Genomic DNA, 13,001 nt, shown 5'->3' with positions numbered 1-13,001 from the left:
TGGCAGCTTGCACCTCAAGGATCCCAAGTTTCTCCATTACAGAGAGTGGCATTAAGTTTACTCCTAACCCTAGGTCACACAGAGCCTTCTCAAAGGTCATGGTGCCTATGTTATAGGGAATTAGGAATTTACCAGGATCCTGTTTCTTTTGAGGTAATTTCTGCCTATCCAATGCATTCAGTTCATTGGTGAGGAAGGGAGGTTCATCTTCCCAAGTCTCATTACCAAATAGCTTGGCATTTAGCTTCATGATTGGACCAAGGTATTTAGCAACTTGCTCTTCAGTAATGTCTTCATCCTCTTCAGAGGAAGAATACTCATCAGAGCTCATGAAGGGCAGAAGGAGGTTCAATGGAATCTCTATGGTCTCTAGATGAGCCTCAGATTCCTTTAGTTCCTCAAAAGAAAACTCCTTATTGATCACTGAACGTCCTAGGAGGTCTTCCTCACTGGGATTCACGTCCTCTCCCTCCCATGTAGGTTCGGCCATGATGGTTAAATCAATGGCCTTGCACTCTCTTTTTGGGTTTCTTCTGTATTGCTTGGGAGAGTACTATGAGGGATTTCAGTGACTCTTTTACTCAGCTGGCCCACTTGTGCCTCCAAATTCCTAATGGAGGACCTTGTTTCATTCATGAAACTCACAGTGGCCTTAGATAGATCAGAGACTATATTTGCTAAGCTAGATGGGTTCTGCTCAGAATTCTCTGTCTATTGCTGAGTGGATGATGGAAAAGGTTTTCTATTGCTAAACCTGTTTCTTCCACCATTATTAAAGCCTTGTTGAGGCTTTTGTTGATCCTTCCATGAGAAATTTGGATGATTTCTCCATGAGGGATTATAGGTGTTTCCATAGGGTTCACCCATGTAATTCACCTCTGCTATTGCAGGGTTCTCAGGATCATAAGCTTCTTCTTCAGAAGATGCCTCTTTAGTACTGTTGGATTATTCCTTCAATCCATTCAGACTCTGAGAGATCATATTGACTTGTTGAGTCAATATTTTGTTCTGAGCCAATATGGCATTCAGAGTATCAATTTCAAGAACTCCCTTCCTCCGAGGCGTCCCATTACTCACAGGATTCCTTTCAGAAGTGTACATGAACTGGTTATTTGCAACTATGTCAATGAGTTCTTGAGCTTCTGCAGGCATTTTCTTTAGGTGAATGGATCCACCTGCAGAATGGTCCAGTGACATCTTTGATAGCTCAGACAGACCATCATAGAATATATCCAGGATGGTCTATTCTGAAAGCATGTCAGAAGGACACTTTTTGGTAAGTTCCTTGTATCTCTCCCAAGCTTCATAGAGGGATTCACTTTCCTTTTGTTTGAAGGTTTGAACATCCACTCTAAGCTTACTAAGCTTTTGAGGAGGAAAGAACTTGGCTAAGAAAGCCGTGACCAGCTTATCCCAATAGTTCAGGCTATCTTTAGGTTGAGAGTCCAACCATACTCTAGCTCTGTTTCTTATAGCAAACGGGAAAAGCATAAGCCTGTAGACCTCGGGATCAACCCCATTGGTCTTAACAGTATCACAGATTTGCAAGAATTCAGTTAAGAACTGAAAAGGATCTTCTGATGGAAGTCCATGAAACTTGCAATTCTGTTGCATCAGAGAAACTAATTGAGGTTTAAGCTCAAAATTGTTTGCTCCAATGGCAGGGATTGAGATGCTTCTTCCATGTAAATTGGAATTTGGTGCAGTAAAGTCACCAAGCATCTTCCTTGCATTGTTATTATTTTCGGCCATGTCTCCTTCTTTTTCGAAAATTTCTGTCAAATTTTCTCCAGAGAGTTGTGCTTTGGCTTCCCTTAGCTTCCTCTTCAGAGTTCTTTCAGGTTCCTGATCAGCTTCAACAAGAATGTTCTTATCCTTGTTCCTGCTCATAAGAAAAAGAAGGAAAAAAAAAAAAGAAAATATAGAATCCTCTATGTCACAGTATAGAGATTCCTTTATGTGAGTAGAAGAAGAAGAATCCAAACACAAGGGTGAGGAGTGGGTTCGAATTCTTAGATGAAGAGGAGTGTTAGTAAATAAATAAATAAATAATTAGAAGGAGATGAGGGAGAAAAATTTTCAAAAATCATTGAAAAGAAAAGAAAAATATTTTTGTTTTTAATTTAAAATTAAAATTAGAATTCAAAAATTAATAAAGGAAAATTGAATCAAATTAAATTAAATTTAAAACAATTAGTTAATTTAAAAAGGAATTTTGAAAAAGAGGGAAGAGATTTTCGAAAATTAGAAAGAGAGAGTTAGTTAGGTAGTTTTGAAAAAGATAATAATCAAACAAAAAGATAAGATTGATTGAAAAAGATTTGAAACTTAATTTTTGAAAAGATAAGAAGTTAGAAAAAAAGTTAGAAAAGATTTTGAAATTGATTTTGAAAAAGATGTGATTGAAACTTATTTTGAGAAATATTTGAAAAAGAAGTTTAAAAAAAGATTTGATTTTGAAAATTAAAGTTGATTACTTGACTAACAAGAAACAAAAAGATATGATTTTAAAATTTAAAGATTGGACCTTTCTCAATAGGCAAGTAACAAACTTAAAAATTTTTGAATCAATCACATTAATTGTTAGTAAAGATTTTTAAATTATGAAATAAAATAAGAAAAAAGATTTTTGAAAATCAATTTGAAATTTTCGAAAATCATAAAAGAAAAATGAAAAAGATTTGATTTTTGAAAAAGATAGAATTTTTAAATTGAAAATTTGATTTGACTCATAAGAAACAACTAGATTTTAAAAATTTTTGAAAAAGTAAACTCAAATTTTTGAATTTTATGAGTGAAAAAGGGAAAGATATTTTTTGATTTTTGAATTTTTTAATGATGAAAGAGAAAAACATCAAAAACACTCAATGCATGAAAATGTTGGATCAAAACAAATGATGCATGCAAGAACACTATGAGTGTCAAGATGAACACCAAGAACACTTTGAATGTCAAGATGAACACCAAGAACTTATTTTTGAAAAATTTTCAAGAAAAGAAAACATGAAAGACACCAAACTTAGAAATTTTTAATTTTTAGACACTAACAAATTGAAAATGCATATGAAAAATAAGAAAGGATGCAAAGCATGAAAATGCAAAGATCAAAAAAAGAAATTCATCAAGAATGACTTGAAGATCATGAAGAATACAATGCATGAATTTTCAAAAAATTTTAATGAAATTAAAAAGATGCAATTGACACTAAACTTAAGAATTGACACAAGACTCAAACAAGAAACATAAAATATTTTTGGTTTTATGATTTTATTAATTTTTTTGGATTTTTCGAAAATTAATTTGGAAAAAGAAAAATAAGGATTTCAAAATTTTTAATAGGAATTCCAGGAATCTTGCAATGTTAGTCTAAAGCTCCAGTCCAGGAATTAGACATGGCTTACTAGCCAGCCAAGCTTTCATTGAAAGCTTCGGTCCAAAACACTAGACATGGCCAATGGCCAGCCAAGCTTCATCAGATATTGATACCTCCCATGTATACAACAACTATGTGTGTAACTGCCAAATGGGTGAAGATCAACAAGCTCTTGTGATGATAAATTGAAACCCCGGTCCAAAAGATTAGACATGGCTTACAGCCAGCCAGAATTCAACAAATCATTATGAAACACTAGAATTCATTCTTAAAAATTCTGAAGAAAAATATATTTTTGAAAATATTTATTTTTATAATATTTTTTGTATTATTTTCGAAAATAAGAAATAAAAGCTTAAAAATAAAATAAAATTACCTAATCTGAGCAACAAGATGAACCGTTAGTTGTCCAAACTCGAACAATCCCCGGCAACGGCGCCAAAAACTTGGTGCGCAGAAATCGTGACGGTTCATTCCTTGGTAACGGCGCTAAAAACATAATACGCACGTTCATAATCTTAGTTCTTTGTCACAACTTCGCACAACTAACCAGCAAGTGCACTGGGTCGTCCAAGTAATAAACCTTACGTGAGTAAGGGTCGATCCCACGGAGATTGTCGGCTTGAAGCAAGCTATGGTCACCTTGTAAATCTCAGTTAGGCGAATTCAATTGATTATGGAGATTTAATAATTAAAAGATAAATAAAACGTAAATTAAAGATAGAGATACTTATGTAATTCATTGGTGAGAATTTCAGATAAACGTATGAAGATGCTTGTTCCTCCTGAACCTCTGCTTTCCTATTGTCTTCATCCAATCATTCATACTCCTTTCTATGGCAAGCTGTATGTTAGGCATCACCGTTGTCAATGGCTACATCCTGTCCTCTCAGTGAAAATGGTCCAATGCGCTGTCACTGCATGGCTAATCATCTGTCGGTTCTCGATCATACTGGAATAGGATCCATTGATCCTTTTGCGTCTGTCACTACGCCCAGCACTCGCGAGTTTGAAGCTCGTCGCAGCCATCCCTTCCCAGATCCTACTCAGAATACCACAGACAAGGTTTAGACTTTTCGGATCTCAAGAATGGCCGTCCATGGATTCTAACTTATACCACGAAGACTCTGATTAAGAAATCCCAGAGATATTCATTCAATCTAAGGTAGAACTGAAGTGGTTGTCAGGCACGCGTTCATAGGTTGGGAATGATGATGACTGTCATGATCATCACATTCATATTGAAGTGCGAATGAATATCTTAGAATCAGAATAAGCTTGAATTGAATAGAAAAACAATAGTACTTTGTATTAATTCATGAGGAACAGCAGAGCTCCACACCTTAATCTATGGTGTGTAGAAACTCTACCGTTAAAAATACATAAGAACAAGGTCCAGGCATGGCCGAATGGCCAGCCCCCATAAAGGTCTAAGATAGCATAAAACGGATCAAAGATGATCCGATGATGTAAATACAATAGTAAAAAGTCCTATTTATACTAAACTAGTTACTAGGGTTTACAGAAATGAGTAAATGATGCAGAAATCCACTTCTGGGGCCCACTTGGTGTGTGCTTGGGCTGAGCATTAAGCTTTACACGTGTAGAGGCTTCTCTTGGAGTTGAACGCCAGTTTGTAACCTGTTTCTGGCGTTTAACTCCACTTTGCAACCTGTTTCTGGCGTTTAACTCTAGAATACAACATGGAACTGGCGTTGAATGCCAGTTTGCGTCATTTAAACTCGGGCAAAGTATAGACTATTATATATTGCTGGAAATCCCTAGATGTATACTTTCTAACGCAATTAAGAGCGCACCATTTGGAGTTCTGTAGCTCCAGAAAATCCACTTTGAGTGCAGGGAGGTCAGAATCCAACAGCATCTGCAGTCCTTCTTCAACCTCTGAATCTGATTTTTGCTCAAGTCCCTTAATTTCAGCAAGAAATTACCTGAAATCACAGAAAAATACACAAACTCATAGTAAAGTCCAGAAATGTGATTTTTATTTAAAAACTAATAAAAATATACTAAAAACTATGTAAAAACAATGCCAAAAAGCGTATAAATTATCCGCTCATCAGTTTCATTGGTTGGGGGAGAGGGTTCAAAACAAGAATGTGGTGGTTCTTGGGAGTAATTGGATTGGGATTGTGGTAGATAAGGGTCATATGGTGGTGAATGGTGAAAAGGAACTTGTGAGTGTGGTGGTTCAAATCTACATTGAGAGGATGGTCTATAAGCACAGGGTGGGGGTTGTTGGTGATTACAAGGGGATCCACCATGTCTATTAGCTTGGTATGCATTGTATAGTGGTCCTCATCCATGATATCCTGGAGGATGTTGTTGCCTAAAGGGTTGATCAGATCCTCTTGGCTCCATCCATCTTTGATTGCTCTGACCTTGATGCATGTTCCTGCTATAACTTCTGTTCCCTTCAACAATATTAGAACCAAAATCAAAGCGAGAGGGATGAGAATTCATAGTAGCTAATAAAATAAAAAGGAAAAAAAACAAAAATAAATAAACAAGTAAAAGAAAAATATTTACAATAACCAATAATAAGGCACACGTTTGCAGTTCCCCGGCAACGGCGCCATTTTTGACGAACTGATTTTCTTTCGGTAAAGAATTTTCACAAATATATAATCGCGTTGTAGATATAGCTTCTAAACCAACAGAAAATCCTTTCGTACAAAAGTTTTGGTTGTCACTTAAGCAAACCCAATAAAATTGATAACCGAGTATTTAAACCTCGGGTCGTCTTCTCAAGGAACTGCAAGGAGGTATGTTCTTATTATTGGTTACGAGTTTTGTAAATTGGGGTTTTGAAAGTAAGGAACAAATAATTTAAATGACAAATAAAATAAATAAACAACTGTAAAATAAACTCTTGGCAAGGTATGAAAATTCGGAAGTCCTATCCTAATTGTCCTTATCAATGGTGATGAGAATTATATTTTGCTCTCCACTAAGTCAACCTCTAACTATGAAGGTAAGTCGAGTGGGTAAATCAATTTAACGCCTAAAGTCCTAGTCAATTCCTAAGGAAAGACTAGAGTTATAGGGATTTAAATCAATCAGCAAGGATATCAGTTATCAATCACGATGAGTTTGACAACTCAAGAGTTACCAATTAATCAACCAAAGCCAAAAGGGAAAAATCTAAATTATTAATGTAAATAAAGGAAAGCAGTCATAATTCTGAAATACCTCAAATTATATTAAATAGAAAATTAAATCTAAACATGAATGATTCATAAGCCAAATTGGCAATAAAAGTAATTAAAGGGTAACATTAAAATAACTGAAAGTAAAAGAGAAATATAAAGTAAAAAGGAATGTTGAACCTGATGAAGAGTTGAAATTCTAAATCCTTTAAGAGAAATTCTAATCCTAAAAACCTAAGAGAGAGGAGAGAACCTCTCTCTCTAAAAACTACATCTAAACTATGAAAAGTGAATAATTGAAGATCTCATAATGAATGAATGCATTCCCCCACTTCATAACCTCTAATCTGTGCCTTCTGGACTTGGATCTGAGGCAAAAAGGGTTTCAGAAATTGCTGAGAGCGTTTTCTGTATTTTCTGGTGCGTGGCTGATGAGCAGATAATTTATATGCTTTTTGGCATTGTTTTTAGTATATCTTAGTTGGTTTTTATTATGTTTTTATTAGTTTTTAAATAAAAATCACTCTTCTGGACTTTACTATGAGTTTGTATGTTTTTCTGTGATTTCAAGTATTTTTTGGCTGAAATTGAGGGACCTGAGCAAAAATCTGATTCAGAGGCTGAAAAAGGACTGCAGATGCTGTTGGATTCTGACCTCCCTACACTCGAAGTGGATTTTCTGGAGCTACAGAAGCCCAATTGGGCGCTCTCAATTGTGTTGGAAAGTAGACATCCTGGGCTTTCCAGCAATATATAATAGTCCATACTTTGCCCGAGATTTGGTGGCCCAAACAGGCGTTCCAATTCAGCTCAAGAATTCTGGCGTTTAACGCCAGAACTGGCACAAAAGCTGGAGTTAAATGCCCAAACTGGCACAAAAGCTGGCGTTTAACTCCAAGAAAAGTCTCTACACATGGAAGCTTCAATGCTCAGTCCAAACACACACCAAGTGGGTCCGGAAGAAGGTTTCTGCATTAATTACCTATTTCTGTAACCCTAGGCTACTAGTTTTCTATAAATAGGACCTTTTGCTATTGTATTTTCATCTTTTGATCATCTTGGAATCATGTTTTGATGATTGAACCCTCTTTGGAAGGCTGGCTATTCGGCCATGCCTAGACCTTTTGTTCTTATGTATTTTCAACGGTGGAGTTTCTACACACCATAGATTAAGGTGTGGAGCTCTGCTGTTCTTCATGAATTAATACAAGTACTATTGTTTTTCTATTCAACTCAAATCTATTTCTTCTACAAGATATTCATTCGCACCCAAGAACATGATGAATGTGATGATTATGTGACACTCATCACCATTCTCACCTATGAACGCGTGCCTGACAACCACTTCTGTTCTACATGCAAACAAGCTTGAATATGTATCTCTTGGGTTTCTAATCTAAGATTAGAACCTTCGTGGTATAGGCTAGAATTATTGGCGGCCATTCCTGAGATCCGGAACGTCTAAACCTTGTCTGTGGTATTCTGAGTAGGATCTGGGAAGGGATGACTGTGACGAGCTTTAAACTCGCGAGTGTTGGGCGTGTGACAGACGCAAAAGGATCAATGGATCCTATTCCAACATGATCGAGAATCGACAGATGATTAGCCGTGCGATGACAGCGTGCGTAGAACATTTTCACTGAGAGGATGGAAAGTAGCCATTGACAATGGTGATGCCCAACATAAAGCTTGCCATGGAAAGGAGTATGAATGATTGGAAGAAGGCAATAGGAAAGCAGAGGTTCGAGAGGAACAAAGCATCTTCATATGCTTATCTGAAATTCCTACCAATGAATTACATAAGTATCTCTATCTCTATCTTTATTTTATGTTTGATTCATATTTTAATTATCACTCCTCCATAACTATTTGAATCTGCATGACTGAGATTTACAAGATGACCATAGCTTGCTTCAAGCCGACAATCTCCGTGGGATCGACCCTTACTCACGTAAGGTATTACTTGGACGACCCAGTGCACTTGCTGGTTAGTTGTGCGGAATTGTGACAAAGTGTGATTCACGTTTGAGAGCTCCAAGTCTTTGGCACCATTGTTGGTGATCACAATTTCGTGCACTGATGCCAAGGCATCTTAGGCAAGTTTCACTAGCCTTTTTCTTTTATTTTTAGTTGTTTTATGCATTTTCTTGAGCCTTAAGTAATCATTTGGGCCAAATAGTCATGCTTGTCTTAAATCATTCAACATGAAGATTTTGATGCAAATTCCATGAGTTTTTAGTTATATTCCTTGAATGCTATGAATGGAAGAATTCTCATGAATTTTAGCAAGATTTTGATGCAGTTGTTTGGATGATTTCAGGGAAGAAGAGGCTAGGCAAGGAAGCAACAAAATCAATAATGGAAGCTTGAATATCACATGTGGAGTTTAAGCTCCAGTTTAAGCTTAAACTGGAGCTTAAACGCCAAAATCATGAAAGCTGAAAGTGGCGTTTAACTTCCAGTTTAACCTTAAACTGGAAGTTAAACGCCAGAATTGAGAAATGAACCAGGATGGCTTTCCTCCATTTCCACGTTTAAGCTTCAGTTTAACCTTAAACTGAAGCTTAAACGTGTTCGACAATTCCACACTCCAGGGTTGCCTTCTTCCATTTTCACGTTTAAGCTTCAGTTTAACCTTAAACTGAAGCTTAAACGTGCTCGAGCTTGTGCCTCCAGGGAGTGCCAGCGTTTAAGCTCCAGTTTAAGCTTAAACTGGAGCTTAAACGTGTTATATGGAACAGCTTGACCATGCCTTCTTCAAACATAAATAACTTGAGCTACAAAACTCCAAATGAGGTGATTCAAAATGCATTGGAAAGAAGACATCTAGAGCTTTCCAAGCATATATGGCATGCATGGTGGATACTAAAAATTGAGGGAGAAAATAGCCCCGTAATGTGCATAGAAGAGCATAGTACCAACATGCAATCAGGCCAGCTGACCTCTTCACCTTCCATGGAGTATAACTCGAGTTGTAGAACTCCAAATGATGCGCTTCCAGTTGCATTGGAAAGTAGACATCCAGAGCTTTCCAACGATATATAGAAGTATAGGGTGGACAATGCAACTGAGCTCCCAAAATTGGCATTTTCGAGCACGTTTAAGTGACTTAAACGTTGGCTTAAACGCTGTCAAACCAACCAGCAACCTTGTCACCTTCAATCAAGCTTAACTTGAGCTATAGAGATCCAATTGAGGTGCTTCCAGTTGCGTTAGAAAGCTGACATCCATAGCTTTCCAAGGAGGTATAATAGTCTATATTTGGCATCAAATTGGCAAGGTTGACAAGAGAACAAAGTGACGACTCAAGAAAGGGGGTGCAACGTTTGAGTGTAGTTTAATGGATCATTATCCTTTTTGGATCAATTATGTCACTCTACCCTTCAAGCAAGCAAGGCCCATCAACAACACTAAATCAAGGCCACAAGAATCATCTAGAATAGTTTATTTCCATTTGATTGTAATTTGCTTTGAATTTCATTTTCATTTTGTAATTTAGGGAGCCTATTTAACGGCCTTAGTTTCTGCATAAAAAAAAGGACTTTGGGGATTGAGGGGGAATCCAGCCCCTGAGGGGGAAATCGGGGGAGAGAACTTTGAATCATTTTCTTTTAGTTTTGTAATTGAATTTAGAGCTATGACTCACTAAACCCCTTTCATTGGGTTAGGGAGCTCTATTGTAATTCAATGAATCAATAATAGTTTTATCTTCTTCTTCAATCTTTTCTCTTGAATTTTGTTAGAAAGCTTCTCGATCTAATTCCATTGGGTAGTTGTCTTGGGAAAGAAACTACCCATAATTGGAATCCTTCGGAACCTTGGGAAAGGAATGGAGGATTCATGCTAGAGAAGCTTTCTCACAGTGAATTGGATTGGGGTTTGGATGGATATTGTGACATGTAATCCTACCAAATTGTGGTTCATGAAACTGTGTGGTATAATCAGTGATCGAGCATCATCTCTTCTTATGAACATTTAAACCAAGGGATTGGGAATTTGTTCATTTTTAGAGAGAATTGGTGAGCCAAGGGATTGGGATCCAATCATATAAGATTGCCAAGCAAAATTCAATGAATGCATTGATTGAGGAAGGAATAAAAATGTTTTGATTCGGAGATCTCAATATCTCCTAACACCCAATGAATTCCCCATTTCTGATCTACCACTTTCTCTTTACATTCTGCAATTCAATTCATGCAATCACCCCTATTCCCTTTTAATTTCAGCAATTTAGCTTCTCGCTCTTTAATTCATGCAAATTTAAGATTCCGCAATTTCAATTTCTTGCCATTTACGTTTCCCGCCAATTTTACATTCCGCAACTCTCATCTAATTCTTGATTCCGCTCAACTAGACACACTTCTAATCCGAATTGCTCATTCAACCAATCCTTGTGGGATTCGACCTCACTCTATTGTGAGTTTTTACTTGACGATAACCGGTGCACTTGCCGGAAGGAATTTTGCCGATCGTGCAATTTCCTAAATCGTAGCATAACAAGTTTATGCGCATCAAGTTTATGGCGCCGTTGCCGGGGATTGGTTTTCGATTGACAATTCTCCAATTGGAAGTTAACTAGATTGAACAATTTTTCTTTTCTTTTGTTAATAGTTTTTGTTTCAGTTTATTACTGCTAATTTCTGCAAATTTTAATTTGTTTTCTTTGCTTATTCACTTGTTAGCATACTAACCACTAGCTGTTTGTGATATTGCCTCACTATGGAATTTCCACTATCTTTGGATGAGTATTGTTTGAGACTGAGCACATTGCAAAAAAGAAAAGAGTATCCATCATCTTTTGGTCAATCAAAATTCATGAGAAACTCTCCACCACCACAGAATGATTCATGTTATTATGCTCATGGTGGGTGGGAGTATCAGGAACAGGAAACGGGGTACTTCCCAGAGCCACAAAATGGTCCATGTTTTGGTGAATTTGATCACTACTCAAGTTGTGGCTGGGAAGATCAAAACCAAAGAGATTTCACTTATTCACACCCCATTCATCAAGAGCCATCACCTCTGAATTATCCAACCTCACCTCCTAGTTTTACATATCCAAATTCTTCATCACTTGAGCATTTCTCAGCACAAAATTCCTTCTCAAATTCATACAAATCATTTCACTATCCACAAGACTCATTCCACTACACACAAGAGTCATACCACTACCAACACTCCAACCAAAGACTCTATCAGCCCACACAAAACACATACTCCCAGCCACCCTATCACAGCCAAGATAATCAACCTCATCAACCCAATCCGAACCAATCACTTCATGATCAGTTAACCAGGATAGAAGGAATGCTTGCAACTATGGGCAGAGATGTGGCTGATTTGAAAGGCTTTAAGGAAGAAGTGATATCCAACTTACAAAATCAAGGTGCTGCCATTCAAAAGCTAGAAGCACAAATTGGATATCTATCAAAGCAAATCCCTACCCACAATTCTTCTAGTGATACCATGGCAAACCCAAGGGAGGAATCAGAAGAACAAGAAAGGGAGAAAGTCAATCAAGGGAGATCACACTCCAATGAAACAGAGAGTTGCAAAGAGGAAGGGTTCATTGAACCACAAATTCAGGAAGCTTTTGATGAACAGGATACTCCAACTGTCCAACAACAACCAAGTTCTGAGATCAAGGATGTGAAGGCAGTAGAAACAAGCACCAAAATGAGGATTGTGACCGAGAAACAAAGGACCATATCCATGAAGAAGAGAAGGTCGAAGAACAATCCAACTCCTGAGCCAACAGGCAAGTTCACTCAAGCCAATCACAAGGGAAAGCTTGCTGGAAAGAGGCATTCACAACAAGGGGCACTAACTAGCTCCTTTATCCACTTGAAGTCATTCCTCTTAACAAACTGGAGGAAGAGGAAGAAAGTCAGGAACAGCATGTCAAGCTAATGACAGTAAACGAGCGTTTGTTGGGAGGCAACCCAACCAAAGGTAGTTTTTCTTTTCTAGTTATTTCAATAAAAGAGTTAAGTAGATTTATCTGTATTGCAAGGAGCTAAGTTTGGTGTTGCACACCAAAACAATTCAAGGGTGAATGTGAGATTCTAAGTTTGGTGTTCCACCAAAAACTTCATTAAAAGCACATTTCTACCTCAGCATGACTAGTCACTAGCTCCAACCAATCAGGGAAACTACTTAAACAATAGTTTAATTTCTAGTTCATAGTTATTTTCTTAATAAAAGCACATGAGGTTTTCTGCATATGATCCAAATTGCTGCATATGGCAAGGAACTAAGTTTGGTGTTCACACACCAATCTAAGTTCAGAGGCCTACAAACATACATGCATGCTAACCAATTCTCAAAGTGCTTGGGGAACAAGCAACTTCTAATAGCTTTGCAGGAAGACAATCAATCTCATGGAAGGAATATACATCATCATCAAAGAGAACACCAAGGCTAGGAAGGATGATGAACAACAAAGAAGATGCTAAAAGGTT

The 13,001-nt window shown here is 37.2% G+C and overlaps 1 non-coding gene across 1 annotated transcript; it reads left to right on the top strand.

Moving 5' to 3' along the window:
• The first annotated feature begins 1,251 nt into the window (after window positions 1-1,251).
• On the top strand, window positions 1,252-1,359 carry LOC112788526 (small nucleolar RNA R71). The gene has a single exon (XR_003195885.1). It is a non-coding gene; the product is annotated as a small nucleolar RNA R71 (small nucleolar RNA).
• The last annotated feature ends 11,642 nt before the right edge of the window (window positions 1,360-13,001 follow it).

Source organism: Arachis hypogaea, chromosome 20 (genome assembly GCF_003086295.3).
Source record: "Arachis hypogaea cultivar Tifrunner chromosome 20, arahy.Tifrunner.gnm2.J5K5, whole genome shotgun sequence".
Taxonomy (NCBI): domain Eukaryota; kingdom Viridiplantae; phylum Streptophyta; class Magnoliopsida; order Fabales; family Fabaceae; genus Arachis; species Arachis hypogaea.
The sequence above is the reverse complement of the archived record's forward strand: the minus strand, read 5'-3'. Positions and strand labels throughout refer to the sequence as shown.